The sequence below is a fragment of the Euleptes europaea genome, chromosome 11 (assembly GCF_029931775.1).
Source record: "Euleptes europaea isolate rEulEur1 chromosome 11, rEulEur1.hap1, whole genome shotgun sequence".
Lineage (NCBI taxonomy): Eukaryota > Metazoa > Chordata > Lepidosauria > Squamata > Sphaerodactylidae > Euleptes > Euleptes europaea.
The window spans coordinates 18,355,535-18,372,819 of NC_079322.1; the positions used below are offsets into that span (position 1 = coordinate 18,355,535).

Below are 17,285 nucleotides of genomic sequence, written 5' to 3' on the forward strand. Positions count from 1 at the left end.
AACTCCATATCTGCAGCTACTTATCACAGATGCATTTCTGCTTAAGGAAAATTAATAGTTTCTATTAACTTAATTAGATTTTGCTCTTTAAATAGGCACATTGGCAAGTACAGTTGAGAAAAATAAGACCTAAATTTGTTGAAAGGGTATGCAATGCGTTACGAATTCCTCCGTCGCTGGGTTATAACGAGATCAAATTATATGCTTTGAAGGATTCTGTCTGGATTTGGTGGAATGTTTTTGTAACGAGATAATGCAAAACAGATAACAAAAAACTGCCTTACTGAGCATAGCCTTTTCTTTTAAATATCGAGTGATTTCCGGAAGTCATGGGGGGGGGGAATCCTTAGCATAAAACAATAGTGGGTATAAGTAGGGTTACCCCCTAAAAGGCAGCCCGGGGCCCCATTTATACCCAAAGGTACAAGTAGGGTTGCCAGCTCCGGGTTGGGAAATACCTGGAGTTTTTTGGGGTGGAGCCTGAGGAGGGCAGGGTTTGGGGGAGGGACTTCAATGCCATAGAAACCAATTGCCAAAGCAGCCATTTTCTCCAGGTGAACTGATCTCTATCAGCTGGAGATTAGGTGTAATAGAAGGAGATCTCCAGTTAGTATCTGGAGGTTGGCAGCATGAAGGCTCTATAAAATAATGTGGTGTAAAAAATTCTCGTACACCATATAATGTTTACAGTATTTTCAACAATATTTACTGGGCATTAACATCATGCCCGAGAAACCAAGCATAGCAAAGCCAAAAATACATACAAATAACATAATGTTCTATGTGCCCATATAGTCTTCCCATCAAACAAGTCAGTTCCATTTCTTCTAACTTTTCCTATACTTTGAGGCAATTTAGTAACTGTGGCTCAGACATGGTGATTTATTCGGTCCTCCGCCCCTGCAAATTGATGTACATCGGTTGTACATCTAGACCCCTCAGGCTAAGGATAGGGGAACACAGGGCAAGAATCCGCACCATAAATCTTGAGGCTCTGCTTGTGCAACATTACATTTCACACAGTCATTCTGACACGGATCTATAATTTTTTGCACTTTGGAAATTCCAACCCCGACCTTTTCACCAACAGGATATAAAAAAAATCTTAATTCAGCAAGAAATGCACTTTATCTTTGCCTTCCAAACATTAACACCCAAAGGATTGAATAATGAATTTGATCTTTCTTGCTTTATCTAATTTCTAGATACTGTCTCTTTAAGTAATTACTTTCGGCCTCTTGCCGAAAGCGGCTCGCTTTCTCTGCACACTTTCCTATTGGTCGGAATGATGTTTTAGCCCGACCCCAGCAACTGTAACACCACCACTGTAACACCACCGCTGGAGTGAAAGGTTTGCGCACCTACACATCCCACTGGGGGTACTAGACGCAACTCTTTGGGTAAGCAGTATAGTCATGTTTTCTGACAGATGTCATTGTTTGCAAAATACTTGTAAATAAGTATAAATGATGAAAAATACTATGTTGCATGTTATTGATTTTTATTTCAGCCGCCAGCAGCACACAGAACAATTGTTATTGAATGCTTGCCAATTAATTCTGGATGAGCTGATGAAGCTTTTGTGAAACGTGAGGTGACTAGTCTCGCATCCTCTGTTCGTTCTTCATCACCTCTGGATTCTCCGAGGTCTTCTGAGCACCCGATAAACACGTCTCCTTCGTGCTTGTTAATTTCCTTTGATCCTCCGTGGATCCTCTACCAGGTGCTATTGCAACTTACTTGAGGCTTTTTTGCCCTAGAACTTCTGTTGCATTGTTGTTGAATTGCAATTCTGAATATTTACCTTTTGGGCTGTTTATCATTTATGTTATTTGTATGTATTTTTGGCTTTGCTATGTTTGGTTTCTCCTAGCAAGTGCAAATGCTCTACGCATTTGCGGAGCATGTAGGGCAGACAAATAAGGAGCCAGTCGACCGGTAGTTAGGGGGATTTCAAAACTCAAAGGGGAGCAGATTTTTTTGGCAAGGCTATCAAGGGTTTGCAATTCAATGTCTAAAATTCTACGTTTAACCATTTGATATGAGGGAAGTGTAAACAGAGAATCAATGGAAAGACCCATTAGATTTATTCTACCCATCATACTAATAGTTAGAGATGTTGAATTTGGACAGCATATGGTGTAAAAAGCTCCTGGGGTCGGCTTGGAAGTGTATCCGCAGTATGGCACAGGTTATTTGTTTGATTTAATATCTGGAGGTTGGCAACCCTAGGTACAAGGGAGCTACTGGGAACGGGCTGCTATCACAGCACTGCCAGATATTCAAAGGCTGCTGGTAATGGGACTGGCAGAAAGGTTGCTTCACACTGTCATTCTCAGTTTAGAAAGATGTTGGTAAAGAAAGTACATAAGAAAGGCCATGCTGGATCAGACCAAGGCCCATCAAGTCCAGCTGTCTGTTCCCACAGTGGCCAGCCAGGTGCCTCTAGGAAGACCACAAGCAAAACGAATGCAGCAGCATCCTGCCTGTGTTCCACAGCACCTAATATAATAGGCTCTGAGACTGGAGAGAATAGGTAAGCATCATGAGTAGTATGCATTTTAACTAGTAGACATAAATACCCCTCTCCTCCATGAACATGTCCACTCTCCTCTTAAAGCCTTCCAATTTGGCAGCCATCACCACATCCTGGAGAAGGAAGTTCCACAATTTAACTATGCGTAACCATATCAGTTCTACCTATGTGATTGATAGTAAGATCCTAAGCAGAGTTGGGTGTGTTACGTGCTATTAAGTAGCTTCCGACTCATTGTGACCTATGAATCAATTTCCTCCAAAATGTCCTATCATTACCAACGGGTTGAAATTAAATCAAAAGAGTTTCCGGCTAAACATTAGGAAGAACTTTCTAACAGAGCAGTTCCTCAGTGGAACAGGCTTCCTCGGGAGGTGGTGGGCTCTCCTTCCCTGGAGGTTTCTAAGCAGAGGCTGGATGGCCATCTGTCAGCAATGCTGATTCTATGACCTTAAGCAGATGATGAGAGGGAGGGCAGGAAGGTTTGCATCAGTGGTTAGCTCTCGTGGCCCTTTCTTGCATGCCCAGGGTAGTGCCGATCGCAATCTTTGGGATCAGGAAGCAATTTTTCTCCATGCCAGATTGGCCAGGGATCCTGGAAGATTTTCTTTGGCTATCTTCGGGGCATGGAATAGGGGGTCACTCAGGGTGTGTGTGTGGGGAGGCAGTTGTGAATTTCCTGCATTGTGCAGGGGAATAGATTACTCTGGTGGTTCCTTCCAACTCTATGATTCTATGATTAACAGCCTTACTCAGGTCTTGCAATATGAGGGCAGCGGCTTCCTTGATTGAGTCTATCCAAGGTTTTGCTTGCTGATGTTGTTTTTAAATAAAAAATCCTTGTCAAGGAAGGTTTTTAAATAATTGTTGAAAAAGAACATTGCTGCATTCCAAATAAACCAATGTCACAAAGGCTAGAAGGGATGTTTCCATGAAGGGCTTTAGTTATGATATTGTTTGGTGAGATGCGGCTTTCAGGAAAACTAAAATGTATATACAAGAAGAAACAGCATTAAATTAAATCTCAGTTAACCTCAGTTAAACGGGACTCTTGTTTATTTTCAAAAGTAAGTGGAATGTTGGGGGGGGAATTCTTAGAGAGGGAAGGAAAAATTGGGGAGAGTCATAGGGTAAGGGCTACTTTCAATGGCGCCAAGGGAAGGAACAGCATGTAGAAATTAATGTAACCTATATGTGACAATCCTACACATGGGGTACATAGACACAAGACCCCAAGAGACCAGAAGCAGGAAGAGAAATAAACAAGGAAGAGAAGGAACAAGCTAGTGAACACAAATGCTACTTAGGCTACTTTTAGTTTTAGGCCTTTCCAAAAGGCCTTTCCCGTGGATCCACTCAGCTGGTATAAGCATTCTCCAGGTTTCTTAAGTCAGGGGAAAGTTCCTTCTGCCATATGAAAACACCTTCGCTAGTGGAATAGGTTCACAGGATTCGGCCCAATATCCTATGCATGCTTACACAGAAACAAATCCAACAGTGTTCAATGGGTATAGTTGCCAACCTCCAGGTACTTAATCAAAAATTGGCTTAGACAGGAAGTTAGAATTCAAAAACAAAGCACAAGTACAAACAAGCCAAAATAGAGGCAAATAATGAATATAACAATAGAATATGCTGATAGTAAATATATTATGAAGAAAACCTCAAAAGGACAACAGCAGTTGGTAAGAACAAGGGGACAAAAGTCCAAAATTTACAATAAATAGAAACACAAAGCATTAAACACAAAATGCAAAAGGCATAAAAACGCTCACAAATCATGAAAGTCCATACATAGAACAAGAAGCACGGGACAAGAATATAGCACAATGGGCTTCCGGTAAAATTCCCATTTCATATAGATTTTTTCAAGCTTTAGATTCCTCCATGTGCTTGTAGCTTCATTCAGAAGTCAAAGGAGTGTACCTTCCTAATATATATGGATGGCTGGAGTGGGGAAACCATCCCGGTTCACCAGATTAGCGTCCGCCGCTCATGTGGAGGAGCGGGGGAATCAAACCCCGTTCTCCAGATTAGTGTCCGCCACTTCAAACCACCACTCTTAACCACTACACCAAGCTGGGGAGGAGAATGATGTAAGCCAGTTTGGGTCCCCATTGGGGAGAAAAGCAGGGTATTATTGAAACAAACAAAGAAACAAAGCAAAACCAAGAAGAGGAAACACACACAAATGAGTGCTGTGTGCATATTTCTCTGGACTGCTGGAGCCATGTGTGCCAGTAGGGTTGTCCAGGTACCCCTTCTCCATCGGCAAGAGTTTTTTTTTTGGGGGGGGGCTGGGGCAATCACGCGCACAGCAGCATGCAGTATGATGACGTCACTTTTGAGTTTACCCCGGAAGAGCTATATTGCCGCAGCCTCTTAAGCACTGAAGGGCTCCAAATGCTGGCAGTTTGGGGGTTTGAGTGCTAAAGCAGTCACAGCAATGTGGCGCTTCTGGGGGTAAACCTGGAAGTGACATACTAGCGTCACGCACACGGTCCTTGCTCCGGAGTAGCTTGGTGGATTGCCGCGCAATTGCCCACCGAAACCACCCACCTGGTAGCCCTATGTGCCAGTATCCATCGTGCGTTCAGGCAGAGGGCTAAGTCCTACCAACTCTGTCTTTCCCCTGAACAGATGATTGGTAGTACTGCAGACTTAGGGTTGCCAACTACCTGGAGATCTCCTGCTATTACAACTGATCTCCAGACGACAGAGATCAGCTCACCTGGAGAAAATGGCCACTTTGGCAATTAGAGTCTATAGCATGGAAGCGACCCCCTCCCCAAATCCTACCCAACTAGGCCCCACCCAAAAAACCTCCCACCGGTGGCAAAGAGGAACCTGGCAACCCTATACAGACTGGTGCAAACACACTGACAAGAGCTTTCCCGACATGGAAACAGGCACACAGTGCTTATTTGCACATATCCTTCCTCCGATTGTATTGAAGACAAAGCCTCCATTCAGTTATCACACACAAATGTGATCTGTTTTAACTATGGCTATAGTGAAGCCATCTCACGGACCATTGCTCAAATCTGATCTTCTTCCCAAAAGGCTAGTTGTGTGGCTTAGGATGATGTTGATGCAGATCAGACCCCAGTCAAAGAAGGATTAAGCCAAGATGTCTGTGTCTGTACATGATTCAGAACCATCATTAAGTCTAACTGGGGATAATAAACCAATTTCGGGTTCTGGCTTAATGGATCCTGACTAACCAGAATTAGTGGAGGGGCCCACATTCAGACAAATCACACGCATCACAGTTCGTTTAGTTAAAATGATTGTTTTGAACTGAACCACAGTGTTTTTATTCCAGGAAACAAATGAACGGACGCTGTGCATATCAAGTTGCTAGGGTTGCCAACCTCCAGGTGGGGCCTGGAGAGCTCCTAGAATTACAACTGATCTCTAGAATACATAAATTGCTTGTTTGTTTCTTTAAAACATTTATTGCACTTCTCCTGGAGAAAAATGGCTGCTTTGGAGGGTGGATTCTATGGCATTATGCCCTACCCAGCTCTCCCTGGCTCCACCCTCAAATCTCCAGGTATTTCCGAACCCAGGGTTGGCAACCCTACAAATCTCTCATGTATATTAATAAGTAGCCTGCAATTGAAATGTGTGCTGTTGTTGTTTCAAGGGCAAAACAGTGATACCTAGATGTCAGGTTTGGACACTTGCTCTGGCCAGGCACTATAATAAACTATATTGCTCAGGGGAAATTATACTTTCAGTTTTTCTCTTATCGCTTTGTTTTAACTTAAGTGAGAAATTTCGACTACTAATCCAAGAAGGGGGGGGGGAAATCCAGCCTCTTTTCTTAGTATTTAGCTTCTTATACACACACACATGCACAGACTACGCTATTAAGGAGATAAATATGAAACACCTCACTAAGGGCCTATGTATTTTGTTCCAGCAACAAGAAAGGAGAAAGAACATATTTCTTGAGACCCTGCTTCTTAACATTCCAGTAACTGAGAAACTTTTATTTTATTGCACTTTATTGAAAACATGTGGCATTTACTCAAAAGGCAACAGACTTTCTACAGTCCCTTGAAGTTAAATGTACCTCAAGGAAGCGAAAAGGGTACCGTAATACTGTTATAGCAAACAGCTGTGAGCCACGGATACCACAATGAGGGATGGGCCAATAGGGGTGAAATAGGGGTAATAATTCTATCAAACAAAACAATGACTTTTTTTGCTGAGAAGAAGGTTGTTTGGGTTTTCCACACTGTTGGCATCAAATAAATGTCAAGTGCTAGCAATAACAGCAGTAGTAAAAATATCTCAGTTGAAACCAGGTTTTAGCAGGTCAAAATGTTAGTGCGATTATAATTCACAGAAATGTCATGACTACCACTGAACTTTTTCCCCCTGAAAAAAATCTTTTCATCTAAGCCACTGGTTCCCAACCGGGGGTCCGTGGACCCCCAGGGGTCCGCGAGAACTAAATTAAGGTCCGCGAAACAAAGTTATAAACCCATAATAAATTAATATTTTCAATTAAAAGTTCTCTATTATAAAAATATATATTCAAATATTATTCTAAGTTTAATGTTTAACTAACAGTTATGATTAAAGTTTATTTTCAAATTCTCTGAATTTTTATTTTGAACCTTGGGGTCCCTGCACCGAACAAAAAAGTCCTAGTGGTCCCTGCTCAAAAAAAGGTTGGGAACCACTGCTCTAAGCAATACCAAGGTCAGACAGAGCAGAGATTATAGTTCCAACGATGACTTAATGGCATACCTCGATTCCAAACTGCAACATTTCCCTCCCTTCCCATGCACTTCAGTTGCTCACACCTAGTTACATGGCTGTTTTATGCATGGCTGTTTGCCTCGCGGTCACTCCTCCGACGACTTCGGGTCTTTGTTGTGATTGTGCATGCCGTTTCTGAGTGTCAGAGGTCGCCTCGATCTCCCCCCCTGTGTTTCTCCATGTTTTGCCCGTGTTTTCAAATTTGAGATAAAACAGGTCCCTGAAAACGCGGGGAAACGCGAGGGGAGAGCGAGGTGACCTCTGACAGTCGGAAATGGCAAGCATAATCACAACAAAGACCCGAAGTCGTTGGAGGGGCGACTGTGAGGGAAACAGCCATGCATAAAAGACCATAGAAATATTCCAACAACGTGAGCAAATCCTCACACTATTTATCCCAGATCAATTAGTTTGGAATAATTTTTACATAAAATAATTTTATGATTAGCTACCTATATACTCCTCTACGGCCTTCATAATGTCAGTGATGGAGTGTTCTTTTCCAGTCTCTAGAAAACGATGACATCCCTACCCAGAAATACTTAACCAGTGCTCTGAATTCCCCCTAAACCTCCAGTTTTGCTCCAAACTCCTACTCCTCAGCACCACAACACTCCAACAACCACAGAACTACAAGAGGCCACAGAGCTCTAATTCCATCAAGTTAAACTGCAGTCACCAGCATTGCTAGAAGATACACATCCAAAGTGTAAGACTAATGTGAGTTCAGGCAGGCATTGCAAAATTAGCTGTAATCTTGATTCAAACAGCTTTTTTGGTATATTTATTTTTAGAGTATTTGAATGGAACGACTTGAATAAAAAGGTTTTAGCCCATCAAACAAATCCTGCTGGACCAGACCAGTGGTCCGCCTAGTCCAGCATCCTGTCTCACACACTGGCCAACCAGTTGCCCTGGAGGACTAACAAATAGGGTATGGAGGCCAAAGGCCTTCCCTGAGGTTGCCTCCTAGTACTGGTGGCATTCAGAGGTTTAGTGCCTCTGGATGCGGAAGTTCCCTTTCGCCATCATGGTTAGTCCTCACTGATGGAACTATCCTTCATGAGCAATATGCATGATATTGCTGCCCATCTATCTTTGATTCTATAATTTGATCAAATAATTTCCTGTCATAAATTACATTTGTGTAGTTCACTAAAAACTATTATCATCATCAAGTAACTCCAAAATGCTGCCATTAAAACTGTTCAAAATACCAAAATATAATATACATTTTTAAAAATTTCATTTATACTTTGCCTTTTTCCTCAATGGGGACCCAAAGCAGCTTACATCATTCTCGTCTCCTCTACTTTATCCTCACAACAACGCCATGGGGTAGGCTAGGCTGAGAGTATGTGACTGGCCCTAAGTCACCCAGTGAGCTTCCATGACAGTCTCCCAGGTTCCACTGTTGATGCTCTAAGCACCCCACTGGTGAATTGCATTTACTACATGGTAAGTACATGGATATGAGAAGAGGAGTCACTGGAAAAGACAATCATGCTTGGAAAAATTGAAGGCAGCAGGAAAAGAGGAAGATCCAACAAGAGATGGATTGACTCTATAAAGGAAGCCGTGGCCCTCAATTTGCAATATCTGAGCAAGGCTGTTAAGGTTAGGACATTTTGGAGGACATTGATTCATAGGGCCGCCATGAGTTTGAAGCGACTTGATGACACACACATGAATACATGTATAGCCCAGGCTAGCCCAATCTTGTCAAATCACAGAAGCTAATCAGGGTCAGCCCTAGTCAGTGTTGGGATGGGAGACCACCAAGGAATACCAGGGTTGCTACCCAGAGGCAGGCAATAGCAGACCACCTCCGAATGTCTCTTGCCTTGGAAATCCTACGGGAGCACTATACATTGGCTGCGACTTGATGGGAAAAAAAGGGATTTACTAATGATTTAAAATTAATGATAGTTGATTAAAATCTTTAACTGTCCTAGAACCCTGATGAGTTTGAGGCTGATGTAACAATCTGCTTTTGATTCCGAATTCCCCTTTTAACTGTTCTGGGCAACCTACGTTATTCCTGGCCTTTAATAAATAATGAGCTGGTTTAGTTTGTGTGCCTGCGCAGAGCAATGCATCACTCTTAAAGAGGAAGTGACAGTTTATATGAGTACTCATCGTGTCATATGAGACACCTCATAACTATCTTGCGGCCAAGTGCTGTTTGTGCCACACCGTGAAATAACTGGGAGCAAACAGTCATTTCATTAATAGAGTTTATCATCTCATTATGGTGGATATAATATAAAGTCTGAAGACACTTTGTTCAAATGTAGCTTATTTAAAGTACGGCACTGTTGATGTCAGTAAATAGCATACACCAAGTAATAAAAAAAATGCATTTTACTATGATCCCTTTCACCTGGGAATTTTATTACTTTCTGCAACATTACTTTGAAACGCATGTGAAAGCTCATTTCCAGATGGAAAACAGACACAGGGGTTATCACTTCTCACTGCGAGTTAGAATCCCAGCTTGCCAGGAAACTCTCTGGCCAGGAAACTCATTGAGCGTGTTGTTCTCTCGCAGCCTAGCCTGCCTAAAAGGTAGGGTTGCCAGGTCCCTCTTTGCCACCAGTGGAAGGTTTTTTGGGCTGGAGCCTCAGGAGGGCGGGTTTGGGGAGGGGAGGCACTTCAGTGCCATACAGTCCAATGGCCAAAGCGGCGATTTTCTCCAGGGGAACTGATCTCGATTATTGGCTGGAGATCAGTTGTAATAGCAGGAGATCTCCAGCTAGTACCTGGAGGTTGGCAACCCTTCCAGAAGTGACATCGTCATGTGGGTGTCGAGGGAGGCACGCTGGTATTTGGGCAAAAACTCTACGGTAGAGGCTGTTTTTAGCATAGAGTTTTGCCCAAATACCAGAGCATCTCCCTTAATGTTGCTGACATGATGATGGGGCCGGAGCAGAGGCCTTGTTTTTAGCCCACTAAGAGCCTTGCTGGCAAGCAGGACTGTGCCAGGGTAGGGGGCCCAAATCAGGGTCTGACAACCCTACCTGGCTGCCCTGCCCTGCCCGCCCCAGATCGCAGAAGCTAAGCAGGGTCGGCCCTGGTTAGTAATGAGATGGGAGACCACCAAGGAAGTCCAGGGTCACTATGCAGAGTGGGGCAATGGCAGAGCAGCTCTCTGCTTCTCTTGCCTTGCAAACCCCATGAGGGGCCACCACTTGATGGCACTTTACACACACACACACACACACACACACACACACACACACACAGAGAGAGAGAGAGAGAGAGAGAGAGAGAGAGAGAGAGAGAGAGAGAGAGAGAGAGAGAGAGAGAGAGAGCACTTTAGGGACACAATTGCATTGACACTTCTGAGCCAATGCAACAAAAGCAAAGGGGGAACGGTGGGCATCGAGGGTGGCAACGCTAGTGAGCGGTGCAGGGATGTGGTGTGCGGGCACGGTTCCCACATGCTTCCCTGCCACTCACGGCTGCTTCTGCATGTGACAGGAAAAATATCAATCCTCAGCCAGTAATGTCTTACACGCAAGAGATTCCCTCACCTATGAAAAAGGGATGCATTTCTTCTAGGGGGAAATACACACGTGTATATTACATATGTAATATACATACGTGTGTGTACAATTTATCTTTTACAGCTAAACACAATGCAGCGCAAGAAGGACTGAAACCCATGTTATTCGTCCACTGGCTTCTTGTGGGAAAGGTGTTAAATCTCAGCCTCTATAAAAGTGAAATATTTTCCAGTCATTATGTCTCTGCTTTCACTCAACTTGAACAGACTTTTCTGTGCTTTGATCTGCCCATTTTGGAACTGGGGTGATTTTTTTTTTTTTTTTTTTTACAAAGAACAAGGCATAAAGCAAGCTATTATTGAGGTCTAGGGAGAAATAATGTGTATTTTCCAATTCCTCCACTGTAGGCAAAGTTAATGTTTACTCAGGATTTTGTCTCAGCCTTATCAACTGTGCAAGTGCTTTCTCTGTGTCACACTGCCACTGATATGTATGTAGATTGCGGCCTTTTTTATTGCAATGCCCGCTCCTGGAAGTTTTCTCTCCAACTGAGTCCTGGCAAAGTCAGATCTTTCACCTTTCTTAAGAATGTGGGTGGAAACGATATTCGGACAGGCCTTTGGTGATTAGGAACCGTGGAACAAAATTCGACCCCAGTAGCACCCTAAAGACCAACCCAATTTTTGTGAGTCAAAGCTCACTTTGTTCACTGTCTTTACAGGGCAAACCTTTCTTGAGTCAAAGCTCACACTGGCCATTTATGCAGGGCTGTTTCCCTCCCAGTCACCCCGCCGACTGCCCCGATGCTTTGTTGTGATTGTGCGCGCCTTTCTGTTCATCAGAGGTCGCCCCGCTCTCCCTGCACGTTTCTGCGTGTTTTGCCCATGTTTTCCGGATGCTGTTTAGATGAGAATCCGGAAAACACGGGCAAAATGCGTGGAAGCATGCGGGGAGAGAGAGGCGACCTCTGATGGTCAGGAAAGGCATGCATAATCACAACGAAGCACCGGGGCAATCGGCAGGGGTGACTGCGGCGAAACAGCCCTGCCTAAATGGCCTTTGTCACATATCAGACAAAGTGACTCACAAAAGCTTATACCCTGAACAATTTTGATGTGTTTTTAATGAATTTTTTTATTGTTTTCTCATTTCATACATCATAAATCATTGTTTCATTTTAAAAATTAACAAATGTAAAATAAAGTCTAATAAGTTTCTAATTCAAAAAAATAAAAAAAGAGAAAGTGACTTCCCCTACACTCTCTTCTGACTAAAATTAAATTGTATATACTTTTGCTAACAGTATAATCCCCCTCTGTTTAATTACTTTATACTTATCTTATTTTATCTAGTTAGTATTCATATAATATCTTAATATAACCATTATACCAAGTAAATGCAAGGGATTAAATCAAAGAGTATCCTTTAAATTTACCCATCAAAAAATAGTTTTCACAATTTTGATGTTTTTTAAGGTACTGTTGGACTCAAATTTTGTTCTCCTAACTCAGGGGCCCCCAACCTCTTTGAGCCTGCAGGAACTATTGGAATTCTGACACAGGTTGGTGGGCACAATCACAAACTGGCTGCCGCAGGAGGTGGAGCCAATCACAGAAAGTCAAGGAGTGAGGTTATATATAATTGTAATAGTAAGTCTTCAACATTTCAGGCAGAAGCTGTGTTTAACAGGATGCGTTTTAATCAGCACAGCCGATCAGAAGCCTTGCTGGCCAAAAGCCCCACCTATCCTTGCCCACTTTCTAAAAGCAGTTGGCGGGCACCAGAAAATGTGTCAGCAGGTGCCATGAGCACCACGTTGGAGACCCCTGTTCTAACTAGACTACCATGGCTACCACTTGAAAGATAGGATCAATGGAGAATGATTATCTGATTGACTTTTGGAGGCTGCTGGAGATTATCGCTGTATCTGGTATGATCCTGGCTTTATTATCTGTGTTTCAGATCTGAATTGTTAGTTTAATTAATTTAATACAACCAGTGCTGGATTGTGACACTTCCCTCACTAAGGCATTGGGGGGGGGGGGCAACCTTTCTTGCTTACAGACATCCTGATAACCTAAAACAACTTCTCACCCTAATGGTAAACTACTTAAAGTAGCATGGTACCAAGAACTGCAACAAACTAAGGTGCCAACTTTGCTGCCATATAGATCCTAGCAACACCATCACATGGCAAAGCCAGCCGTACTATCTCAGGTTCATACTCCTGTTCATGTTCTAACGTGATTTATGCCATCACATGCCAGCAGTGCCCTTCCACCCTCTACATTGGACAAGCAGGCCAGTCCCTGCGACAAAGATTAAATGGACATAAGTCGGACATCAGAAACCAGAGGGGGAACATTTAACCTTCCAGGACATTCAGTTGCTGATGTGAGCCAAAAGGCTGGGGAGAAACGGAAAATAACAACAACTAAGTGGCAAATGCCAGCAAGTTACCCTTTCTCCCTGTAGCAGTGGGTGCTGTGCAGATTTATGAACCCTTTGCTTCTAATTTTTGTTTTACTCTTTTTTTGCTGTATGCCCCCTCTTTAGCACCTACATACCCATTTAAAAAAATTTGACCCACTTCTACAGCTATCCTCTGAAAGAAAACCATCCCCCCCCCCAACCTTGTTGTAGGGATGTAGGATATTGTACTAGTTGGGGTAGCGTAGCAAGGTTTGGAGAAGATTTGAGTCATTACCTGAACAATCCCTCTTTCCAGCACTAAGTCCTTCAACTTTTATTTTGACTGTTCGTTTCCTCTCCAGTAAGGTGAGGGGATAGATGAATGTTTCATTCAGACATAACTTGAAAACCCTGATTTATTTCAGCCATAGTTAGCATGCAAATTGCCCAGCTTATGGCTGAACTCCTGTTTCCAGATCTTGCGTGCTGAAAACCACTGATTTAACTCATGTAACCAGAACAAAGATTAGAGTTAAACAAAGCACACATTTGATTTTACTCAGAAAAAGGACCCTTTGTTGAAAGACTGCTTCTGTGGAAGGTGGAGGTATGGAGAGATGCCAAAAAGTATATGCCATAATGTAGTGTTTTGATAATAACCAGGAATCCCAATGGATGCTTCTGTTCAAAGGGATCAAATAAAATCTTGAAAGGGTAACTGACATATCACTAACCCATGTCTCAAAAAAATATATCAAAAGGAACACAGCTCCCAAGAGCCTGAAAGATCAAGATGCAGAAAAGTAAAATGACAGACCACAAGCTTGTCTGTGGGAACACGATGAAAACAAAGCAACAGAATTAGCACAACTTGCGTTCGACTAAAGTGTCTGTGTGTCAAAGACGCCCATTCTTGTTGACCTCTTAGAAGCTGCAACATGAACGCATGGAATTATTTTGATGCCAGGTCTAGCTACCAGTGCAATCTTTTGCAGAGTTACTCCAGTGTAAGCTCATTTAAATCAGTGGTCTTAGAGTGAAATAACCTTTCCTAAGATTGCACCTTATGCAGGAGGGGGATGCTGGGAAAGCATCTGCAAATTCTGAATTAAAAAGAGGCAAGAAGCTGGCTTATATTGTGGGGTCACACAACTGTCTGAATAAACTGCTGCACCTACCCCCTGCACCTGTATTCATCTAGGCAAACAAGACATGAGATATAAGAAACACATGAACTCTACACATGACCCCTCCATGGACTGATACAACACACAGAGAGGAAGAGTTTGCATGAGTGCTCCGACTCTGCCCCCCACCTCCGCATGATCACCAGGTTGTCCGCACAGTGCAAACACTCAGAGGAAGTGAAGAGGATAGTGTGGAGTTGTTTTCTGTTGCCCCAGAAGGTCAGACCAGAACCAACGGGTTGAAATAAAATCAAGGATTTCCAGCTAAACATTAGGAAGAACTTTCTGACAGTCAGAGTGGTTCCTTGGTGGAACAGGCTTCCTTGGGAGGTGGTGGGCTCTCCTTTGGAGGTTTTTATGTAGAGGTCTGATGGCCATCTGACAGCAACGCTGATTCTGTGAATTTAGGCAGATCATGAGAAGGAGGGCAGGAAGGGTTGCGTCAGTGTTTGGCTCTTGTGGCCCTTTCTTACATGCCCAGGGAAATGCTGCTTGCACTTTGGGGTTAGGAAGCAATTTTCCTCCATGCCAGATTGGCCAGAGATCCTGGAAGATTTTTTTTGGCTATCTTCTGGGCATGGAATAGGGGTCAGTTGGGGTGTGGGGGGGATGCAGTTGTGAATTTCCTGCATTGTGCAGGGGATTAGATTACCCTGGTGGTCCCTTCCAACTCTATGATTCTATTATTCTCAGTGTCCACACTTACATTCTTTCCCCATAATTGGGAATGCTGCTTTCCCAAAGTTGCCGATGATGGGGAAGGAGTGTATATGCTGATACTTCCTCCTCCTCGTGAGCTGGCGATCGCACAGAGGCGGAGAGCAGGGCCAGCCTGCTTGTGCCCGCTTTCCCTCTCCACGTGTTTGGTCAGTGCATGGAACGGTCATGTGTACAGGGGTATACTGGTCAGGGGTAGGATGCACTGGCCAATGTGACTTGAAATTAGTAGGGATGTGTGCAAATGACTGCCTCGCAGACACACAGAGCAGGAGTGTGTGACCTGCTGGGAACGTGCACTGGAAAAGGAGGGGAAGGATCAGCAGAAAATTCAGCCACCCGCCCAGTCGATAATGCCTCACAATCACGGCAACACAATTGTTCGTCAATGTTCGAAAACGGATTGGAATGCTCTATGTGACGCCGTCACTGGGCAGGGTTTCCTGATCTATGAAAGGGAAAGTGATAAGGGAAAGTGCTTTGGCTCCACCTTTTTGCAACCCGGGAAGACTAGGGCAACAACAAGAACTTTCATCTGAAATGCTCTCAATCTCACCAGCAGTGGCTGCCTCTATTTGACTTGACTTTCATATTTCCCCCCCCTGCAAACCAGCACACCAAACTGATGGAAAGCGGACATTTTCACAAACAGCCTGACAATTACACTTCTATAAACGCCTCTCGTTTTACTTGCCACACAAGCTCTTCTTTTTCTTCCTCCTGCCTGTCTGATGGGAGGGACTGGACCAGAATCGAAGAGGCTCCTGATCTGTGGAGGGCCACTCGAGAGAAGGACGCCAAGGCTGACATGTCCTCTTCCCAACATGCACCCAAGCTGCCAACTTGGAAGGCTTTAGGAAGGGAGTGGACATGTTCATGGAGGAGAGGGCTATCCATGGCTACTAGTCAAAATGGATACTAGTTATGATGCATACCTATTCTCTCCAGGATCAGAGGAGCATGCCCATTATATTTAGGTGCTGTGGAACACAGGCAGGATGCTGCTGCTGCAGATGTCTTGTTTGTGTGCTTCCTCGAGGCACCTGGTTGGCCACTGTGTGAACAGACTGCTAGACTTGATGGGCCTTGGTCTGATCCAGCAGGGCCTTTATGTTCACGCTCTTAGGAAGTTCACTGATTCTCACCGGCCTGGCCAGAAAGCTGTACGTGCTTCTGGGTCTCTTTCTGGACAGCTGCCAGATTCTGGCCTTATCTGTGGGTGGAACTAATGTCACCATGATTATTTTGAAGGACTCTTTTCCTTTCCTAAACTCAGCCACTTGGAGCTGGTCTTTTGAGGAAACAAACAGTGCAGGGGGACAGGGGACTTTGAAATCCTTTCCAACCCCCTTGCTGTTTTGGTGTGAGCCACTTTTACTGCCGCTGGTGGAAAGAGTTACAAATAGTTGTGTCCCCCCCCCCAGCAGCGGCAAGAGCAGCTTGGGGGGGTGTTTGTTGGGGGGGGGGGACACCATGGCAAGGACTGGTTAAAAAGCTCCTTTGTCCCCTTGAAAGCAGTCCCAGGACTTTTATCCAGGCCTGTTTTCCTCGCGGTCACTCTTCAGGTCTTTGTTTTGATTATTCATGCTGTTTCCGACCATCAGAGGTAGCCTTACTCTCCTCCTGCATTTCTGCGAGTTTTGCCCACATTTTCAAATTTGTGATAAAACAGGTCCCTGAAAACCTGGGCAAAACCCGGGGAAACGCAGGGGAAGAGCGAGGCAACCTCTGACGTTCGGAAATGCCATGCATAATAAAAACAAAGATCTGAAGTTGGAGGGGTGGCGGTGAGGGAAACAGCCAAGCATAAAAGGCCCCAGAAGATGCATTTGGCAAAGAAAAACAAGTCTTTTAAATGAATCACAGTTACATTAGTTCCCCTCAGAAAGGAAGGAAAAGAAATATATTTTAAGACAATTACAGAATAACACATAATGTGCTGTTTCGCCCTGCATGGCTAGTCAAATGCCTTCTAAGCCCTTGCAAATCCTTGCTCTCTTCCCAAGTTTCTCTCTCTTCCCTCCAGCTGAGCTTCCCCCTCTAACTATGCCAATCCAAAACCTTTCCTCAAGTTCTTGTCCCATTCTGCTGCATGTGCCCCCAATGTCTTTCTGGCCACCTGCTGTCTGGCACCATCACAGAATCTCA

At 44.0% G+C, this 17,285-nt stretch overlaps 1 protein-coding gene across 2 annotated transcripts in view; it reads right to left on the reverse strand.

The window, feature by feature from the left end:
* HECW1 (HECT, C2 and WW domain containing E3 ubiquitin protein ligase 1) overlaps positions 1–17,285 on the reverse strand; it is a 202,145-nt gene that overhangs the window by 19,063 nt on the left and 165,797 nt on the right. The gene's annotated exons all lie outside the window — the stretch shown is intronic.